Below are 22,126 nucleotides of genomic sequence, written 5' to 3'. Positions count from 1 at the left end.
CAAATCAGCCTGAAACTTTTCATGAGTGATCAGAGTCCAGCCCTCATCACATCCACTGTTTGAAATACACTCTGAGTTACAGCGCCACCTGGTGGTGGATGGGCAGGAAATGCTGTATAACTAGTCTGAACATGCTCCAATCTGGCTGAAATTTTACGTGTGATTAAACTCTGGTCCAGATGTGATTCAGAGGCCAGCACACACTCTCAGTCACAGCGCCACCTGGTGGACGTGCATGGATTCGCCGACCAGCGTGGATGCGAGGACCCGTCCATCGCTGCTTGCAGCTTTAATTATTATTATTATTTTTTTTTTTTTTTCTCCCGTAAAGTAAATTGGCTTTTTGGCGGCCTTATCATACTCCAAAACGCGTGAAATTTGGCATGCACATCAGGACTGGCGAAAAATTTGATATTTTATGGGAGTTGCGCATGTGCGTGGCAAAATGGCTCTATAGCGCCACCTGCAAACTTGAAAAAGTAGTCATTAGGCCAACTGCCACAATGTTTCATGTACAGCTACAATATTTGGTGGGCATATGCAGAACATCTGGACACACCAAAAAGTCAATTACAGCCACGCCCTAAACCCAACAGGAAGTCGGCCATCTTCAATTTGCTGTAAATTTTTCAAACTTAATCGCTCCTCGGGAAATGACTTGCCTTTTTGGCGGCCTTATCATGAACCAAAACGCGTGAAATTTGGCGTGCACATCAGGACTGGCGAAAAATTTGATATTTTATGGGAGTTGCGCATATGTGTGAAAAATGGCTCTATAGCGCCACCTGCAAAATTGAAAAAGTGGTCATTAGGCCAACTTCCACAATGTTTTATTTACAGCTACAATATTTGGTGGGCATATGCACCACATCAGGACACACCAAAAAGTCAATCACAGCCACACCCTAAACCCAACAGGAAGTCGGCCATCTTGAATTTGCTGTACATTTGTCAAAATTTATAGCTCCTAGTGGATAAGTCTGAGAGAACTGAAATTTGGCCAGTACATGCACCAGACCTTTCTGATGAAAAGTTATCAAAAACTCAACCAGAAGCCAAAAGGTGTGGCCATGGCGGAGCCTCAAACAACTGATCCTTCGCCATGAAACAGGAAGTGGTGTCTAATTCTTCTCAACATGCTCCAATCTGCCTGAAACTTTACATGTATGATGACAGTCCTGTCCTGATGTCATCCACATAGGGATATTCATTGACAGTCATAGCGCCACCTTGTGGTTTCAGGAAATAGACATCTTTTACACTTTCATGCCCTATTGTTACCCGGTTGATCATATTCACTTCAAATGCAGTGACAACAGCCTAAACACATTGATGATGCATCCCAGTGAAAATGGTGACTTGTCATCAAAGGGCGTGTCTGTGGCGGCCAAACCAATTTCGATGTTTCGCCATGAAAATTTAACGATTCATATCTCAGCTGAACAACATCCTATCTGCCTCAGACTTCACATGCTGGATACCAGGTCCAGTCTGAACACATCCACACTCATAAATTTTGAAAAAGTCATAGCGCCACCTGTTGGTAATAGTAAGTTTAAGGCCTTATATTTTCAGGTACAATGGCCCCAAACTTGGTGATATCATGCTGGAAATTGGTCAGTCGAGTCTTCACCTCTTGACAATCACACACTGTGAAGGGTGTGACATTTCATGCAACGCTGTTGCCGTAGCAACCAAATATCGCCATGAAAAACAAAGCCCTTTCTGACAGGTTAGGAATACTCCAATGCTCACAAAAATTACCACACACATCACCATTGACCCAAGGAACAACACTGTATGCATCTCGGCACTGCACATGCTATAGCGCCCCCTACAGTATTTTTAACAAACAGCCCCCCCAGCACGTTTCACCTACATCCATGAAATTTGGGAGGCTTATAGAGCACATCAGGACGCACAAAAAAGCCTCTTGGAGCCATGTCCTAAACCCAACAGGAAGTCGGCCATCTTGGATTAATTGTGAGATTTTTGATGATTTTTCTCATTTTTGAGAGTTAATACCTCCTAGGGGATAATTCCAGGAGACCTGAAATTTTGTCAGTCCACACAGCAGGACTTGGTTGGAAAAGTTATCAAAAGTTTAACCAGAAGCCAAATGGCGTGGCCATGGCGACCATTAGAGTTTTGATGCTTCGCCATGAAACAACAACTGCTGTATAACTCTCCTCTGCATGCTCCAATCTGCCTCAAACTTTCCATGTGTGATCACAATCCAATCCTGATCACATCTACAGGCCAACAGACACTCTCAGTTGCAGCGCCACCTGTTGGAGGGACAATAAATGCTGTATAACTGGCCTCTACATGATCAAATCAGCCTGAAACTTTTCATGAGTGATCAGAGTCCAGCCCTCATCACATCCACTGTTTGAAATACACTCTGAGTTACAGCGCCACCTGGTGGTGGATGGGCAGGAAATGCTGTATAACTAGTCTGAACATGCTCCAATCTGGCTGAAATTTTACGTGTGATTAAACTCTGGTCCAGATGTGATTCAGAGGCCAGCACACACTCTCAGTCACAGTGCCACCTGGTGGACGTGCATGGATTCGCCGACCAGCGTGGATGCGAGGACCCGTCCATCGCTGCTTGCAGCTTTAATTATTATTATTATTATTTTTTTTTTCTCCCGTAAAGTAAATTGGCTTTTTGGCGGCCTTATCATACTCCAAAACGCGTGAAATTTGGCATGCACATCAGGACTGGCGAAAAATTTGATATTTTATGGGAGTTGCGCATGTGCGTGGCAAAATGGCTCTATAGCGCCACCTGCAAACTTGAAAAAGTAGTCATTAGGCCAACTGCCACAATGTTTCATGTACAGCTACAATATTTGGTGGGCATATGCAGAACATCTGGACACACCAAAAAGTCAATTACAGCCACGCCCTAAACCCAACAGGAAGTCGGCCATCTTCAATTTGCTGTAAATTTTTCAAACTTAATCGCTCCTCGGGAAATGACTTGCCTTTTTGGCGGCCTTATCATGAACCAAAACGCGTGAAATTTGGCGTGCACATCAGGACTGGCGAAAAATTTGATATTTTATGGGAGTTGCGCATATGTGTGAAAAAATGGCTCTATAGCGCCACCTGCAAAATTGAAAAGTGGTCATTAGGCCAACTTCCACAATGTTTTATTTACAGCTACAATATTTGGTGGGCATATGCACCACATCAGGACACACCAAAAAGTCAATCACAGCCACACCCTAAACCCAACAGGAAGTCGGCCATCTTGAATTTGCTGTACATTTGTCAAAATTTATAGCTCCTAGTGGATAAGTCTGAGAGAACTGAAATTTGGCCAGTACATGCACCAGACCTTTCTGATGAAAAGTTATCAAAAACTCAACCAGAAGCCAAAAGGTGTGGCCATGGCGGAGCCTCAAACAACTGATCCTTCGCCATGAAACAGGAAGTGGTGTCTAATTCTTCTCAACATGCTCCAATCTGCCTGAAACTTTACATGTATGATGACAGTCCTGTCCTGATGTCATCCACATAGGGATATTCATTGACAGTCATAGCGCCACCTTGTGGTTTCAGGAAATAGACATCTTTTACACTTTCATGCCCTATTGTTACCCGGTTGATCATATTCACTTCAAATGCAGTGACAACAGCCTAAACACATTGATGATGCATCCCAGTGAAAATGGTGACTTGTCATCAAAGGGCGTGTCTGTGGCGGCCAAACCAATTTCCATGTTTCGCCATGAAAATTTAACGATTCATATCTCAGCTGAACAACATCCTATCTGCCTCAGACTTCACATGCTGGATACCAGGTCCAGTCTGAACACATCCACACTCATAAATTTTGAAAAAGTCATAGCGCCACCTGTTGGTAATAGTAAGTTTAAGGCCTTATATTTTCAGGTACAATGGCCCCAAACTTGGTGATATCATGCTGGAAATTGGTCAGTCGAGTCTTCACCTCTTGACAATCACACACTGTGAAGGGTGTGACATTTCATGCAACGCTGTTGCCGTAGCAACCAAATATCGCCATGAAAAACAAAGCCCTTTCTGACAGGTTAGGAATACTCCAATGCTCACAAAAATTACCACACACATCACCATTGACCCAAGGAACAACACTGTATGCATCTCGGCACTGCACATGCTATAGCGCCCCCTACAGTATTTTTAACAAACAGCCCCCCCAGCACGTTTCACCTACATCCATGAAATTTGGGAGGCTTATAGAGCACATCAGGACGCACAAAAAAGCCTCTTGGAGCCATGTCCTAAACCCAACAGGAAGTCGGCCATCTTGGATTAATTGTGAGATTTTTGATGATTTTTCTCATTTTTGAGAGTTAATACCTCCTAGGGGATAATTCCAGGAGACCTGAAATTTTGTCAGTCCACACAGCAGGACTTGGTTTGGAAAAGTTATCAAAAGTTTAACCAGAAGCCAAATGGCGTGGCCATGGCGACCATCAGCGTTTTGATGCTTCGCCATGAAACATCAACTGCTGTATAACTCTCCTCTGCATGCTCCAATCTGCCTCAAACTTTCCATGTGTGATCACAATCCAATCCTGATCACATCTACAGGCCAACAGACACTCTCAGTTGCAGCGCCACCTGTTGGAGGGACAGTAAATGCTGTATAACTGGCCTCTACATGATCAAATCAGCCTGAAACTTTTCATGAGTGATCAGAGTCCAACCCTCATCACATCCACTGTTTGAAATACACTCTGAGTTACAGCGCCACCTGGTGGTGGATGGGCAGGAAATGCTGTATAACTAGTCTGAACATGCTCCAATCTGGCTGAAATTTTACGTGTGATTAAACTCTGGTCCAGATGTGATTCAGAGGCCAGCACACACTCTCAGTCACAGTGCCACCTGGTGGACGTGCATGGATTCGCCGACCAGCGTGGATGCGAGGACCCGTCCATCGCTGCTTGCAGCTTTATTATTAGGGTCCGAGCACCGAGGGTGCGAAGGACAGGCGGTGCCAGGGCACCGACTGTCCAAGGCACCAGCGGTGCCAAGGACCCTATTGAAACCCTAGGGTTTATTATTATTATTATTTTTTTTTTTTTTTTTTTTTCTCCCGTAAAGTAAATTGGCTTTTTGGCGGCCTTATCATACTCCAAAACGCGTGAAATTTGGCATGCACATCAGGACTGGCGAAAAATTTGATATTTTATGGGAGTTGCGCATGTGCGTGGCAAAATGGCTCTATAGCGCCACCTGCAAACTTGAAAAAGTAGTCATTAGGCCAACTGCCACAATGTTTCATGTACAGCTACAATATTTGGTGGGCATATGCAGAACATCTGGACACACCAAAAAGTCAATTACAGCCACGCCCTAAACCCAACAGGAAGTCGGCCATCTTCAATTTGCTGTAAATTTTTCAAACTTAATCGCTCCTCGGGAAATGACTTGCCTTTTTGGCGGCCTTATCATGAACCAAAACGCGTGAAATTTGGCGTGCACATCAGGACTGGCGAAAAATTTGATATTTTATGGGAGTTGCGCATATGTGTGAAAAATGGCTCTATAGCGCCACCTGCAAAATTGAAAAAGTGGTCATTAGGCCAACTTCCACAATGTTTTATTTACAGCTACAATATTTGGTGGGCATATGCACCACATCAGGACACACCAAAAAGTCAATCACAGCCACACCCTAAACCCAACAGGAAGTCGGCCATCTTGAATTTGCTGTACATTTGTCAAAATTTATAGCTCCTAGTGGATAAGTCTGAGAGAACTGAAATTTGGCCAGTACATGCACCAGACCTTTCTGATGAAAAGTTATCAAAAACTCAACCAGAAGCCAAAAGGTGTGGCCATGGCGGAGCCTCAAACAACTGATCCTTCGCCATGAAACAGGAAGTGGTGTCTAATTCTTCTCAACATGCTCCAATCTGCCTGAAACTTTACATGTATGATGACAGTCCTGTCCTGATGTCATCCACATAGGGATATTCATTGACAGTCATAGCGCCACCTTGTGGTTTCAGGAAATAGACATCTTTTACACTTTCATGCCCTATTGTTACCCGGTTGATCATATTCACTTCAAATGCAGTGACAACAGCCTAAACACATTGATGATGCATCCCAGTGAAAATGGTGACTTGTCATCAAAGGGCGTGTCTGTGGCGGCCAAACCAATTTCGATGTTTCGCCATGAAAATTTAACGATTCATATCTCAGCTGAACAACATCCTATCTGCCTCAGACTTCACATGCTGGATACCAGGTCCAGTCTGAACACATCCACACTCATAAATTTTGAAAAAGTCATAGCGCCACCTGTTGGTAATAGTAAGTTTAAGGCCTTATATTTTCAGGTACAATGGCCCCAAACTTGGTGATATCATGCTGGAAATTGGTCAGTCGAGTCTTCACCTCTTGACAATCACACACTGTGAAGGGTGTGACATTTCATGCAACGCTGTTGCCGTAGCAACCAAATATCGCCATGAAAAACAAAGCCCTTTCTGACAGGTTAGGAATACTCCAATGCTCACAAAAATTACCACACACATCACCATTGACCCAAGGAACAACACTGTATGCATCTCGGCACTGCACATGCTATAGCGCCCCCTACAGTATTTTTAACAAACAGCCCCCCCAGCACGTTTCACCTACATCCATGAAATTTGGGAGGCTTATAGAGCACATCAGGACGCACAAAAAAGCCTCTTGGAGCCATGTCCTAAACCCAACAGGAAGTCGGCCATCTTGGATTAATTGTGAGATTTTTGATGATTTTTCTCATTTTTGAGAGTTAATACCTCCTAGGGGATAATTCCAGGAGACCTGAAATTTTGTCAGTCCACACAGCAGGACTTGGTTTGGAAAAGTTATCAAAAGTTTAACCAGAAGCCAAATGGCGTGGCCATGGCGACCATTAGAGTTTTGATGCTTCGCCATGAAACAACAACTGCTGTATAACTCTCCTCTGCATGCTCCAATCTGCCTCAAACTTTCCATGTGTGATCACAATCCAATCCTGATCACATCTACAGGCCAACAGACACTCTCAGTTGCAGCGCCACCTGTTGGAGGGACAATAAATGCTGTATAACTGGCCTCTACATGATCAAATCAGCCTGAAACTTTTCATGAGTGATCAGAGTCCAGCCCTCATCACATCCACTGTTTGAAATACACTCTGAGTTACAGCGCCACCTGGTGGTGGATGGGCAGGAAATGCTGTATAACTAGTCTGAACATGCTCCAATCTGGCTGAAATTTTACGTGTGATTAAACTCTGGTCCAGATGTGATTCAGAGGCCAGCACACACTCTCAGTCACAGTGCCACCTGGTGGACGTGCATGGATTCGCCGACCAGCGTGGATGCGAGGACCCGTCCATCGCTGCTTGCAGCTTTAATTATTATTATTATTTTTTTTTTTTCTCCCGTAAAGTAAATTGGCTTTTTGGCGGCCTTATCATACTCCAAAACGCGTGAAATTTGGCATGCACATCAGGACTGGCGAAAAATTTGATATTTTATGGGAGTTGCGCATGTGCGTGGCAAAATGGCTCTATAGCGCCACCTGCAAAGTTGAAAAAGTAGTCATTAGGCCAACTGCCACAATGTTTCATGTACAGCTACAATATTTGGTGGGCATATGCAGAACATCTGGACACACCAAAAAGTCAATTACAGCCACGCCCTAAACCCAACAGGAAGTCGGCCATCTTCAATTTGCTGTAAATTTTTCAAACTTAATCGCTCCTCGGGAAATGACTTGCCTTTTTGGCGGCCTTATCATGAACCAAAACGCGTGAAATTTGGCGTGCACATCAGGACTGGCGAAAAATTTGATATTTTATGGGAGTTGCGCATATGTGTGAAAAAATGGCTCTATAGCGCCACCTGCAAAATTGAAAAAGTGGTCATTAGGCCAACTTCCACAATGTTTTATTTACAGCTACAATATTTGGTGGGCATATGCACCACATCAGGACACACCAAAAAGTCAATCACAGCCACACCCTAAACCCAACAGGAAGTCGGCCATCTTGAATTTGCTGTACATTTGTCAAAATTTATAGCTCCTAGTGGATAAGTCTGAGAGAACTGAAATTTGGCCAGTACATGCACCAGACCTTTCTGATGAAAAGTTATCAAAAACTCAACCAGAAGCCAAAAGGTGTGGCCATGGCGGAGCCTCAAACAACTGATCCTTCGCCATGAAACAGGAAGTGGTGTCTAATTCTTCTCAACATGCTCCAATCTGCCTGAAACTTTACATGTATGATGACAGTCCTGTCCTGATGTCATCCACATAGGGATATTCATTGACAGTCATAGCGCCACCTTGTGGTTTCAGGAAATAGACATCTTTTACACTTTCATGCCCTATTGTTACCCGGTTGATCATATTCACTTCAAATGCAGTGACAACAGCCTAAACACATTGATGATGCATCCCAGTGAAAATGGTGACTTGTCATCAAAGGGCGTGTCTGTGGCGGCCAAACCAATTTCGATGTTTCGCCATGAAAATTTAACGATTCATATCTCAGCTGAACAACATCCTATCTGCCTCAGACTTCACATGCTGGATACCAGGTCCAGTCTGAACACATCCACACTCATAAATTTTGAAAAAGTCATAGCGCCACCTGTTGGTAATAGTAAGTTTAAGGCCTTATATTTTCAGGTACAATGGCCCCAAACTTGGTGATATCATGCTGGAAATTGGTCAGTCGAGTCTTCACCTCTTGACAATCACACACTGTGAAGGGTGTGACATTTCATGCAACGCTGTTGCCGTAGCAACCAAATATCGCCATGAAAAACAAAGCCCTTTCTGACAGGTTAGGAATACTCCAATGCTCACAAAAATTACCACACACATCACCATTGACCCAAGGAACAACACTGTATGCATCTCGGCACTGCACATGCTATAGCGCCCCCTACAGTATTTTTAACAAACAGCCCCCCCAGCACGTTTCACCTACATCCATGAAATTTGGGAGGCTTATAGAGCACATCAGGACGCACAAAAAAGCCTCTTGGAGCCATGTCCTAAACCCAACAGGAAGTCGGCCATCTTGGATTAATTGTGAGATTTTTGATGATTTTTCTCATTTTTGAGAGTTAATACCTCCTAGGGGATAATTCCAGGAGACCTGAAATTTTGTCAGTCCACACAGCAGGACTTGGTTTGGAAAAGTTATCAAAAGTTTAACCAGAAGCCAAATGGCGTGGCCATGGCGACCATCAGCGTTTTGATGCTTCGCCATGAAACATCAACTGCTGTATAACTCTCCTCTGCATGCTCCAATCTGCCTCAAACTTTCCATGTGTGATCACAATCCAATCCTGATCACATCTACAGGCCAACAGACACTCTCAGTCGCAGCGCCACCTGATGGAGGGACAGTAAATGCTGTATAACTGGCCTCTACATGATCAAATCAGCCTGAAACTTTTCATGAGTGATCAGAGTCCAACCCTCATCACATCCACTGTGTGAAATACACTCTGAGTTACAGCGCCACCTGGTGGATAGACAGGAAATGCTCTATAACTGCTCTGAACATGCTACAGTCTGGCTGAAATTTTACATGTATGATTGGACTCTGGTCCAGATGCGATTCAGAGGCCGACATACACTCTCAGTCACAGCGCCACCTGGTGGACGTGCGTGGATTCACCGACCAGCGTGGATGCGAGGACCCGTCCATCGCTGCTTGCAGCTTTAATTATTATTATTATTTTTTTTTTTTCTCCCGTAAAGTAAATTGGCTTTTTGGCGGCCTTATCATACTCCAAAACGCGTGAAATTTGGCATGCACATCAGGACTGGCGAAAAATTTGATATTTTATGGGAGTTGCGCATGTGCGTGGCAAAATGGCTCTATAGCGCCACCTGCAAACTTGAAAAAGTAGTCATTAGGCCAACTGCCACAATGTTTCATGTACAGCTACAATATTTGGTGGGCATATGCAGAACATCTGGACACACCAAAAAGTCAATTACAGCCACGCCCTAAACCCAACAGGAAGTCGGCCATCTTCAATTTGCTGTAAATTTTTCAAACTTAATCGCTCCTCGGGAAATGACTTGCCTTTTTGGCGGCCTTATCATGAACCAAAACGCGTGAAATTTGGCGTGCACATCAGGACTGGCGAAAAATTTGATATTTTATGGGAGTTGCGCATATGTGTGAAAAAATGGCTCTATAGCGCCACCTGCAAAATTGAAAAAGTGGTCATTAGGCCAACTTCCACAATGTTTTATTTACAGCTACAATATTTGGTGGGCATATGCACCACATCAGGACACACCAAAAAGTCAATCACAGCCACACCCTAAACCCAACAGGAAGTCGGCCATCTTGAATTTGCTGTACATTTGTCAAAATTTATAGCTCCTAGTGGATAAGTCTGAGAGAACTGAAATTTGGCCAGTACATGCACCAGACCTTTCTGATGAAAAGTTATCAAAAACTCAACCAGAAGCCAAAAGGTGTGGCCATGGCGGAGCCTCAAACAACTGATCCTTCGCCATGAAACAGGAATTGGTGTCTAATTCTTCTCAACATGCTCCAATCTGCCTGAAACTTTACATGTATGATGACAGTCCTGTCCTGATGTCATCCACATAGGGATATTCATTGACAGTCATAGCGCCACCTTGTGGTTTCAGGAAATAGACATCTTTTACACTTTCATGCCCTATTGTTACCCGGTTGATCATATTCACTTCAAATGCAGTGACAACAGCCTAAACACATTGATGATGCATCCCAGTGAAAATGGTGACTTGTCATCAAAGGGCGTGTCTGTGGCGGCCAAACCAATTTCGATGTTTCGCCATGAAAATTTAACGATTCATATCTCAGCTGAACAACATCCTATCTGCCTCAGACTTCACATGCTGGATACCAGGTCCAGTCTGAACACATCCACACTCATAAATTCTGAAAAAGTCATAGCGCCACCTGTTGGTAAAGTAAGTTTAAGGCCTTATATTTTCAGGTACAATGGCCCCAAACTTGGTGATATCATGCTGGAAATTGGTCAGTCGAGTCTTCACCTCTTGACAATCACACACTGTGAAGGGTGTGACATTTCATGCAACGCTGTTGCCGTAGCAACCAAATATCGCCATGAAAAACAAAGCCCTTTCTGACAGGTTAGGAATACTTCAATGCTCACAAAAATTACCACACACATCACCATCGACCCAAGGAACAACACTGTATGCATCTCGGCACTGCACATGCTATAGTGCCCCCTACAGTATTTTTAACAAACAGCCCCCCCAGCACGTTTCACCTACATCCATGAAATTTGGGAGACTTATAGAGCACATCAGGACGCACAAAAAAGCCTCTTGGAGCCATGTCCTAAACCCAACAGGAAGTCGGCCATCTTGGATTAATTGTGAGATTTTTGATGATTTTTCTCATTTTGAGAGTTAATACCTCCAAGGGGATAATTCCAGGAGACCTGAAATTTTGTCAGTCCACACAGCAGGACTTGGTGATGAAAAGTTATCAAAAGTTCAACCAGAAGCCAAATGGCGTGGCCATGGCGACCATCAGCGTTTTGATGCTTCGCCATGAAACATCAACTGCTGTATAACTCTCCTCTGCATGCTCCAATCTGCCTCAAACTTTCCATGTGTGATCACAATCCAATCCTGATCACATCTACAGGCCAACAGACACTCTCAGTCGCAGCGCCACCTGTTGGAGGGACAGTAAATGCTGTATAACTGGCCTCTACATGATCAAATCAGCCTGAAACTTTTCATGAGTGATCAGGGTCCAACCCTCATCACATCCACTGTGTGAAATACACTCTGAGTTACAGCGCCACCTGGTGCTGGATGGGCAGGAAATGCTGTATAACTAGTCTGAACATGCTCCAATCTGGCTGAAATTTTACTTGTGATTAAACTCTGGTCCAGATGTGATTCAGAGGCCGGCACACACTCTCAGTCACAGTGCCACCTGGTGAACATGCATGGATTCGCCGACCAGCGTGGATGCGAGGACCCGTCCATCGCTGCTTGCAGCTTTAATTATTATTTTTTTTTTCTTTTTTTCTCCCGTAAAGTAAATTGGCTTTTTGGCGGCCTTATCATACTCCAAAACGCGTGAAATTTGGCGTGCACATCAGGACTGGCGAAAAATTTGATATTTTATGGGAGTTGCGCATGTGTGTTGCAAAATGGCTCTATAGCGCCACCTGCAAAATTGAAAAGTGGTCATTAGGCTAACTTCCACGATGTTTCATTTACAGCTACATGTGACGAACAGGGCCGTCCGTCACGTATGTTTGCACATTGCACATGACACTTTATGCATTCAGTTAGCGTGTTAATGCACCCAACACTGCGAGAAGCTAATTGGTAAATAATTTGTACACGATTGTCGGTTTTAAATATTTTATTAACCAAACAGTTTTATTGAGGTTGGCCGTGGGTCCGGTCCGGTGGCGTCACCTTGGGTGATGGCGGCGGCCGGGTCTGCGGAGGTGACAGGATAATTTAGATCGGAATGTACAATATTGTGAGATAATTTAAATTGGTGGTTCTCTTAGTGTGGTGTGCATGCGGTGAATGTATTGAGTGTCGTGGAGGTGTGTGTGTGAATGAGTGGTCTGTGCAGTTAACCTACCGTTTCCTCTTGTGTCCAGGTGCGTCTGGCCAAAAGAGTCCCCAGGGAGCCAGACGCCCAAAAGACTGTTCCGGGCTGAACCAAGGGGAGGGATACGGAAGGGGTGGCTGCAATACTTTTAACTTTATATTGTGTTGTTGGTTTAAGTTTGGTGGGTTTAGTTGGGTTAGTTTGCATTAGTTATTTTTTGTTTACTTTATTCTGGGTTTTGGTTTATGATGGAGAGTTTTTAACTTAGGTGGTAACAGCTAAGGATAAGGTGATCTACCTCCAGAGTTTTATTGGTTTATTCCTGTTGAGCAGACCAGTATTAGAGGAGGCTGTTCCCCTCATTCAAGAAACGGTTTGTCTGTCTGGTTGTTCTGCGTTCTGCTGCTGGAGAAGCCATTGCTCCTACCCTCCAACGCACCTGCACTTTTTGCACTTGCACTTTGATATTTTGTATTTTTGCACATTTGGAAAATAAAGAAGGAAAAAAAAAGAAAAGAAGTCGACCACTCAAATGCTGCCTCCGCCTGCCTTTGTACCACTGTTCTTCCACCGCTCGAGCCGCTTGATCACATTTGGTGTCAGAAGTGCTGCCCTGCCACAGTGAGTACGTTTGGTGTCAGAAGTGCTGCCCTGCCACAGTGAGTACGTTTGGTGTCAGAAGTCCTGCCCTGCCATAGTGAGTACAAGAGCAAGAAAATGAGTCCTAAACGTAACAAGAAGAAGGTGGAGTCAGATGACGGGGGCGCTGCAGGGTCTGACTCCGATGCCGCTAATGTTGGTCCTAAAGAAGGTGTGGAGGAATTGTCAGCGCTGGTTAAGATGTTAATTGAAAACCAGAATGCAAGAGACAAGAAAATAGAGGAAGAATTGTCTAAACAGGAGCAGTGTTGGCGATTTATGCAAGAGCAGTTCCAGAAACTCCAGCAGCAGCAGAAGCAGTCTGAGTCATACGAGCAAAATGTGCACGGACGAAATATAGCCGTTCAGCCTTTGATTGATGACGGTGAGGAAGCTAAAGATGAAGGGCCCGACCCAGGCGGCTATGGTGGCCATGGTTATAGGTCCCATTGGGAGGCGAAACTGCCTGTGTTGACAGCCAATGATGATATTGAACACTTTTTAATCACGTTTGAGAGGATGGCCCAAGTTTGTCGGTGGCCAGAAGAGGAGTGGTCCGTCCGTCTGGTGCCATTGTTGACAGGCAAAGCACGCAGCGCTTTTGTGCAAATGGATATTCGTTACTCTGATGACTATGAGAAGGTGAAGGACGCTATTCTTGCCAAGTATGAAATAACTGATGAAACCTATCGAAGACGTTTCAGATCGCTGAAAATCGAGCCAGACGAGACGCCGCGGGAGCTGTATGTCCGGTTGAAGGACCTGCTGCATCGATGGCTCCACCCCGAGAAGGCCAAAAAGAGCGACATGCTGGAGAAGCTCATCCTGGAGCAGTTTCTCCGCATGGTCAGTCCAGAGCTCGAGGTGTGGATCCGCGAGCGGGCTCCACGTGACGCGGCGGAAGCAGCGCGGCTGGCAGAGGCGTTTCTGTCGGCGCGAAAGAGGACTAGAGTTGGGGACTTCGGACAGGAGCCTCGCTTCACCAAGCAGAGTAAGTCCTTTGGGGGTGATAGGCGTGGTCTTGGTCCAGGGGGTTATGTTGATGAGCCATCTCCACAGGTTGACCCAGGTCCAGCTAAAAAGTACTCAAACTTTAAGATGCGAGGTCAGGATTTGAGGTGTCATAATTGTAATGGCTTAGGCCATATACAGCGGTTTTGTCCAGCGCAAAAGGTGAAACCCTCTTTACTGTGCGCAGTCCCACGTCCAGTTGTGTCACCATCTGTAGAGGTGAAGGGGTGCACCACGCCTGTGTTAGTGAATGGCCAGAAAGTTGAGGCTTTGTTGGACTCCGGTTGTTTTCAGTCGGTAGTCCTCTCCAGTTTGGTTTCAGAGGAGAGGTGGTCCAGAGATAAAACACCACTTACCTGTATTCATGGAGATGAGCATTTGTACCCCACAGCTGAGGTTTATTTGACAGTAGGAGGGCAAACTTACCTGTTGAATGTAGCCTTAGCAGAAAACTTGCCTTTTGACGCCATTCTTGGCAATGATGTTCCCACTTTAGTTGATCTGATGTCCCAGAGTAACCTGTTGGAGGAAGAGAAGGTTGATTCTGTCCCTAAAAAGTCAGAAAGTGAACCAGTGAACCCTGTGAATGTCCTTACCAGAGCACATAAAGCTAAAGTCATGTTTGAGGAGCTTCCTTTCTGGGAGGAAGAGTTTGAGGCTCAGCCAGGGAAGCCCAGGAAAACAAAAGCCCAGAGAAGGCAGGAAAAATTTGCATTTTCTTCACAAGAACAGAACAAGGTTGAGAAACCACTTAGCCCTGTTGAGTTTGACATCCCCATAGATATTGGGGTGCTGCAAAAAGCAGACCCGTCGCTTAAAGCTTGGTTTGGGAAAGTGACTGATCAGGGGGAAGCTAAATGTTTGGATGAAGCCAGATATATTGTCAAAAATGGAATTCTGTATCAAATTAATGACAAAATTGAAGCACTCGCATTGCCTCACCAGTTCAGACAGCAGGTCATGGAGCTGGGGCACTCCATTCCATGGGCCGGTCACATGGCTTTTCAAAAAACACTGCGTCGTATTGGTAGTCGGTTTGTGTGGCCTGGCATGTACACACAGATTTCAGAATTTTGTAAATCATGTCAAGAATGTCAGTTAACAGCGGGAAAAGGAGTTGCACAGGCTCAGTTACAGCCGTTGCCTATAATTGGTACCCCATTTGAAAGGATTGGCATGGACATTGTTGGTCCACTTCAGAGAAGTTCCTCTGGGAACCGCTTTATTTTGGTTATTTGTGATTATGCTACAAGATATCCTGAAGCTTTTCCATTGCGCACAATTAAAGCCAAACAAGTGGCGAATTGCCTGTTGCAGTTATTTTCTAGAGTGGGTGTTGCCAAAGAAGTTCTGACAGATTGTGGTACCAATTTTATGTCAAAGTTGCTAAAGCAGGTCTATCAGCTGTTGGGAGTTAAGGGCATTAAAACTACGCCTTATCACCCTCAAACGGACGGGCTCACAGAACGTTATAACAAGACTCTGAAACATATGCTGCGTAAGTTTGTGTCCAGCACAGGCACTGACTGGGACCAGTGGCTGCCATATCTCCTGTTCGCCTATCGGGAGGTCCCCCAGTCATCAACGGGTTTCTCCCCCTTTGAACTGCTTTATGGACGCCAGGTTCGAGGGCCATTGGACCTCCTGAAAGACTATTGGGAGCGGACTGAGAACGAGGGAGACAACATCATAGCCTACGTCCTGAAAATGAGGGAGCGGCTTGAGGCCATGACGGCACTGGCGCAGGACAACCTCAAGGAGGCGCAGCAGTACCAGAAAGTGTGGTTTGACCAGAAAGCAAAAGAGAGAGTCTTCAGCCCAGGCCAAAAGGTACTGTTATTACTGCCAACTAGTGAAAACAAATTACTAGCTAAATGGCATGGTCCTTATGAGGTTACAAAAAGGGTGGGGAAAGTAACCTATGAACTCTATATGCCTGACAGAAAAAAGAAGCATCAGGGGTTTCATGTGAACTTATTGAAAGAGTTTCATGTTCGTCCTGAGCCAGCGCAGCAGCTGTTGGTTCGAGCTGTGCAGGACGAAGAAGTGACTGAGAAATATTTCCCTACCAGTGCTGTGGAAACTGTTGGTGTTGACCTGTCCCATCTCTCCCCCTCTCAGCAGAAAGCTCTCCAGCCATTGCTTGATCCTGCTCTATTCAAAGAGGCGCCGGGCTTTACTTCTTTGGTCCAGCACAAAATTAGGCTGAAGAAGGATGCCCCGGTCCGGCAGAGGAGCTACAGGGTGCCTGAACGTTTGGTGTCTGTTCTGAAAAAAGAAATTATGCTAATGCTTGAGCTGGGGATCATAGAAGTGTCCAGTAGTGAGTGGTGCAGTCCTATCGTGCTGGTGCCCAAGAAGGATGGTTCTCTGCGCTTTTGCATTGATTTCAGGTATCTGAATGCTGTGTCCAATTTCGACCCGTACCCAATGCCACGGATCGATGACCTGTTGGAGAGAGTGGGAGGAGCAGCATATATTACGACCGTTGACCTCAGTAAAGGCTACTGGCAAGTAGCACTGGCCCCTGAAGCAAAGGAACTGACTGCTTTCAGGACACCATTTGGTATGTACCAGTTTAAAGTAATGCCATTTGGTCTGCAGGGGGCTCCAGCAACCTTCCAGCGCCTGATGGATTACGTGTTGAGGGATGTGACAGATTTTGCTGCGGCCTATCTGGACGATGTGATCGTGTACAGCAGTTGCTGGGAAGAACATCTGTATCACCTCCAGGAGGTCTTGAAGAGGATCAGAGCAGCTGGACTGACCATTAACCCCCGCAAATGCTTTGTGGCCCACCGCGAAGTCCAGTATCTGGGCTTCACAATCGGCTTTGGGAAGATAAAGCCACAGGTGGAGAAGATGGATGCCATCCGCTCATTCCCGGTCCCCACCACAAAAAGGCAGGTGCGGGGATTCATCGGACTAGCGGGTTGGTACAGGAAATTTGTGCCAAACTTCTCTGGAAGAACTGCAGTTTTAACAGACTTGACGAAAAAGGCAGCGCCCAATAAAGTGCACTGGTCAGAGGAGTGCGAGCGAGCATTTCAAGATCTTAAGGATGTTATCTGTTCAGAGCCAGTCCTCCACAGCCCCGACTTCAGTCAGCCCTTCATCCTTCAGACGGATGCTTCTCGGAGTGGGCTGGGGGCCGTCCTGATCCAGGAGAGGGAGGGGGAGAGGAGACCAGTTGTTTTCCTCAGTCGGAAGCTGTTGGACCGTGAAACCAGGTACTCAACTGTTGAAAAGGAGTGCTTGGCAGTAAAATGGGCTGTTGACTCTCTCAGGTACTACCTGCTTGGTCGCCACTTTGTCCTGGAGACGGACCATCGTGCTCTTCAATGGCTGCATAAGATGAAGGATGCCAACAATCGCATCACTGGATGGTACCTCTCTCTCCAGCCGTACGACTTTACAGTCCAGTACCGCCCTGGGAAGTCAAATGTGGTAGCGGACTGCCTCTCCAGAAGAAATGAGGATGGAGATGGAGGCTTCGCCTTGGAGAGGGAGGGGGAAGTGTGACGAACAGGGCCGTCCGTCACGTATGTTTGCACATTGCACATGACACTTTATGCATTCAGTTAGCGTGTTAATGCACCCAACACTGTGAGAAGCTAATTGGTAAATAATTTGTACACGATTGTCGGTTTTAAATATTTTATTAACCAAACAGTTTTATTGAGGTTGGCCGTGGGTCCGGTCCGGTGGCGTCACCTTGGGTGATGGCGGCGGCCGGGTCTGCGGAGGTGACAGGATAATTTAGATCGGAATGTACAATATTGTAAGATAATTTAAATTGGTGGTTCTCTTAGTGTGGTGTGCATGCGGTGAATGTATTGAGTGTCGTGGAGGTGTGTGTGTGAATGAGTGGTCTGTGCAGTTAACCTACCGTTTCCTCTTGTGTCCAGGTGCGTCTGGCCAAAAGAGTCCCCAGGGAGCCAGACGCCCAAAAGACTGTTCCGGGCTGAACCAAGGGGAGGGATACGGAAGGGGTGGCTGCAATACTTTTAACTTTATATTGTGTTGTTGGTTTAAGTTTGGTGGGTTTAGTTGGGTTAGTTTGCATTAGTTATTTTTTGTTTACTTTATTCTGGGTTTTGGTTTATGATGGAGAGTTTTTAACTTAGGTGGTAACAGCTAAGGATAAGGTGATCTACCTCCAGAGTTTTATTGGTTTATTCCTGTTGAGCAGATCAGTATTAGAGGAGGCTGTTCCCCTCATTCAAGAAACGGTTTGTCTGTCTGGTTGTTCTGCGTTCTGCTGCTGGAGAAGCCATTGCTCCTACCCTCCAACGCACCTGCACTTTTTGCACTTGCACTTTGATATTTTGTATTTTTGCACATTTGGAAAATAAAGAAGGAAAAAAAAAAAGAAAAGAAGTCGACCACTCAAATGCTGCCTCCGCCTGCCTTTGTACCACTGTTCTTCCACCGCTCGAGCCGCTTGATCACACTACAATATTTGGTGGGCATATGCACCACATCAGGACACACCAAAAAGTCAATGACAGCCACGCCCTAAACCCAACAGGAAGTCGGCCATCTTGAATTTGCTGTAAATTTGTCAAAATTAATTTCTCCCGGTAAATGAGTTGCCTTTTTGGGGGCCTTATCATGAACCAAAACGCGTGAAATTTGGCGTGCACATCCGGACTGGTGAAAAATTTGATATTTTATGGGAGTTGCGCATATGTGTGGAAAAATGGCTCTATAGCGCCACCTGCAAAATTGAAAAAGTGGTCATTAGGCCAACTTCCACAATGTTTTATTTACAGCTACAATATTTGGTGGGCATATGCACCACATCAGGACACACCATAAAGTCAATGACAGCCACACCCTAAACCCAACAGGAAGTCGGCCATCTTGAATTTGCTGTACATTTGTCAAAATTTATAGCTCCTAGTGGATAAGTCTGAGAGAACTGAAATTTGGCCAGTACATGCACCAGACCTTTCTGATGAAAAGTTATCAAAAACTCAACCAGAAGCCAAAAGGTGTGGCCATGGCGGAGCCTCAAACAACTGATCCTTCGCCATGAAACAGGAATTGGTGTCTAATTCTTCTCAACATGCTCCAATCTGCCTGAAACTTTACATGTATGATGACAGTCCTGTCCTGATGTCATCCACATAGGGATATTCATTGACAGTCATAGCGCCACCTTGTGGTTTCAGGAAATAGACATCTTTTACACTTTCATGCCCTATTGTTACCCGGTTGATCATATTCACTTCAAATGCAGTGACAACAGCCTAAACACATTGATGATGCATCCCAGTGAAAATGGTGACTTGTCATCAAAGGGCGTGTCTGTGGCGGCCAAACCAATTTCGATGTTTCGCCATGAAAATTTAACGATTCATATCTCAGCTGAACAACATCCTATCTGCCCCAAACTTCACATGATGGACACCAGGTCCAGTCTGAACACATCCACACTCATAAATTCTGAAAAAGTCATAGCGCCACCTGTTGGTAATAGTAAGTTTAAGGCCTTATATTTTCAGGTACAATGGCCCCAAACGTGGTGATATCATGCTGGAAATTGGTCAGTGGAGTCTTCACCTCTTGACAATTACACATTGTCAAGGGTATGACATTTCATGCAACGCTGTTGCCGTAGCAACCAAATATCGCCATGCAAAACAAAGTGCTATTTGACAGGTTAGAAATACTCCAATGCTCACTAAAATTACCACACACATCACCATCGACCCAAGGAACGACACTGTATGCATCTCGGCACTGCACATGCTATAGCGCCCCCTACAGTATTTTTAACAAACAGCCCCCCCAGCACATTTCACCTACATCCATGAAGTTTGGGAGGCTTATAGAGCACATCAGGACGCACAAAAAAGCCTCTTGGAGCCATGTCCTAAACCCAACAGGAAGTCGGCCATCTTGGATTAATTGTGAGATTTTTGATGATTTTTCTCATTTTTGAGAGTTAATACCTCCTAGGGGATAATTCCAGGAGACCTGAAATTTTGTCAGTCCACACAGCAGGACTTGGTGATGAAAAGTTATCAAAAGTTTAACCAGAAGCCAAATGGCGTGGCCATGGCGACCATCAGCGTTTTGATGCTTCGCCATGAAACATCAACTGCTGTATAACTCTCCTCTGCATGCTCCAATCTGCCTCAAACTTTCCATGTGTGATCACAATCCAATCCTGATCACATCTACAGGCCAACAGACACTCTCAGTCGCGGCGCCACCTGTTGGAGGGACAGTAAATGCTGTATAACTGGCCTCTACATCATCAAATCAGCCAGAAAATATTCATGAGTGATCAGAGTCCAACCCTCATCACATCCACTGTGTGAAATACACTCTGAGTTACAGCGCCACCTGGTGGATAGACAGGAAATGCTCTATAACTGCTCTGAACATGCTACAGTCTGGCTGAAATTTTACATGTATGATTGGACTCTGGTCCAGATGCGATTCAGAGGCCGACATACACTCTGTCACAGCGCCACCTGGTGGACGTGCGTGGATTCACCGACCAGCGTGGATGCGAGGACCCGTCCATCGCTGCTTGCAGCTTTAATTTTTTTTTTTTTTTTTTTCTCCCGTAAAGTAAATTGGCTTTTTGGCGGCGTTATCATACTCCAAAACGCGTGAAATTTGGCATGCACATCAGGACTGGCGAAAAATTTGATATTTTATGGGAGTTGCGCATGTGCGTGGCAAAATGGCTCTATAGCGCCACCTGCAAACTTGAAAAAGTAGTCATTAGGCCAACTGCCACAATGTTTCATGTACAGCTACAATATTTGGTGGGCATATGCAGAACATCCGGACACACCAAAAAGTCAATTACAGCCACGCCCTAAACCCAACAGGAAGTCGGCCATCTTCAATTTGCTGTAAATTTTTCAAACTTAATCGCTCCTCGGGAAATGAATTGCCTTTTTGGCGGCCTTATCATATTCCAAAACGCGTGAAATTTGGCGTGCACATCAGGACTGGCGAAAAATTTGATATTTTATGGGAGTTGCGCATATGTGTGGAAAAATGGCTCTATAGCGCCACCTGCAAAATTGAAAAAGTGGTCATTAGGCCAACTTCCACAATGTTTTATTTACAGCTACAATATTTGGTGGGCATATGCACCACATCAGGACACACCAAAAAGTCAATGACAGCCACACCCTAAACCCAACAGGAAGTCGGCCATCTTGAATTTGCTGTACATTTGTCAAAATTTATAGCTCCTAGTGGATAAGTCTGAGAGAACTGAAATTTGGCCAGTACATGCACCAGACCTTTCTGATGAAAAGTTATCAAAAACTCAACCAGAAGCCAAAAGGTGTGGCCATGGCGGAGCCTCAAATAACTGATCCTTCGCCATGAAACAGGAATTGGTGTCTAATTCTTCTCAACATGCTCCAATCTGCCTGAAACTTTACATGTATGATGACAGTCCTGTCCTGATGTCATCCACATAGGGATATTCATTGACAGTCATAGCGCCACCTTGTGGTTTCAGGAAATAGACATCTTTTACACTTTCATGCCCTATTGTTACCCGGTTGATCATATTCACTTCAAATGCAGTGACAACAGCCTAAACACATTGATGATGCATCCCAGTGAAAATGGTGACTTGTCATCAAAGGGCGTGTCTGTGGCGGCCAAACCAATTTCGATGTTTCGCCATGAAAATTTAACGATTCATATTTCAGCTGAACAAGATCCTATCTGCCCCAAACTTCACATGATGGACACCAGGTCCAGTCTGAACACATCCACACTCATAAATTCTGAAAAAGTCATAGCGCCACCTGTTGGTAATAGTAAGTTTAAGGCCTTATATTTTCAGGTACAATGGCC

At 45.1% G+C, this 22,126-nt stretch overlaps 1 protein-coding gene and 1 long non-coding RNA gene across 2 annotated transcripts in view; both read left to right on the top strand.

Annotated features, from left to right (window-relative positions):
• LOC127534334 (uncharacterized) overlaps nt 1-20,167 on the top strand; it is a 35,272-nt gene extending 15,105 nt beyond the window's left edge. Inside the window, exons 3-4 of the long non-coding RNA XR_007942441.1 lie at nt 1,576-4,063; nt 19,949-20,167. This is a non-coding gene — a long non-coding RNA (uncharacterized LOC127534334). The remainder of the gene's footprint in view (nt 1-1,575; nt 4,064-19,948) is intronic.
• Nucleotides 1-22,126, top strand: part of LOC110972006 (uncharacterized) — a 112,317-nt gene that overhangs the window by 27,386 nt on the left and 62,805 nt on the right. The window lies entirely within an intron of this gene.

The sequence above is a fragment of the Acanthochromis polyacanthus genome, chromosome 6, assembly GCF_021347895.1.
Source record: "Acanthochromis polyacanthus isolate Apoly-LR-REF ecotype Palm Island chromosome 6, KAUST_Apoly_ChrSc, whole genome shotgun sequence".
Taxonomy (NCBI): Eukaryota; Metazoa; Chordata; class Actinopteri; family Pomacentridae; genus Acanthochromis; species Acanthochromis polyacanthus.
This window is presented reverse-complemented; position numbering and strand designations above follow the sequence as displayed.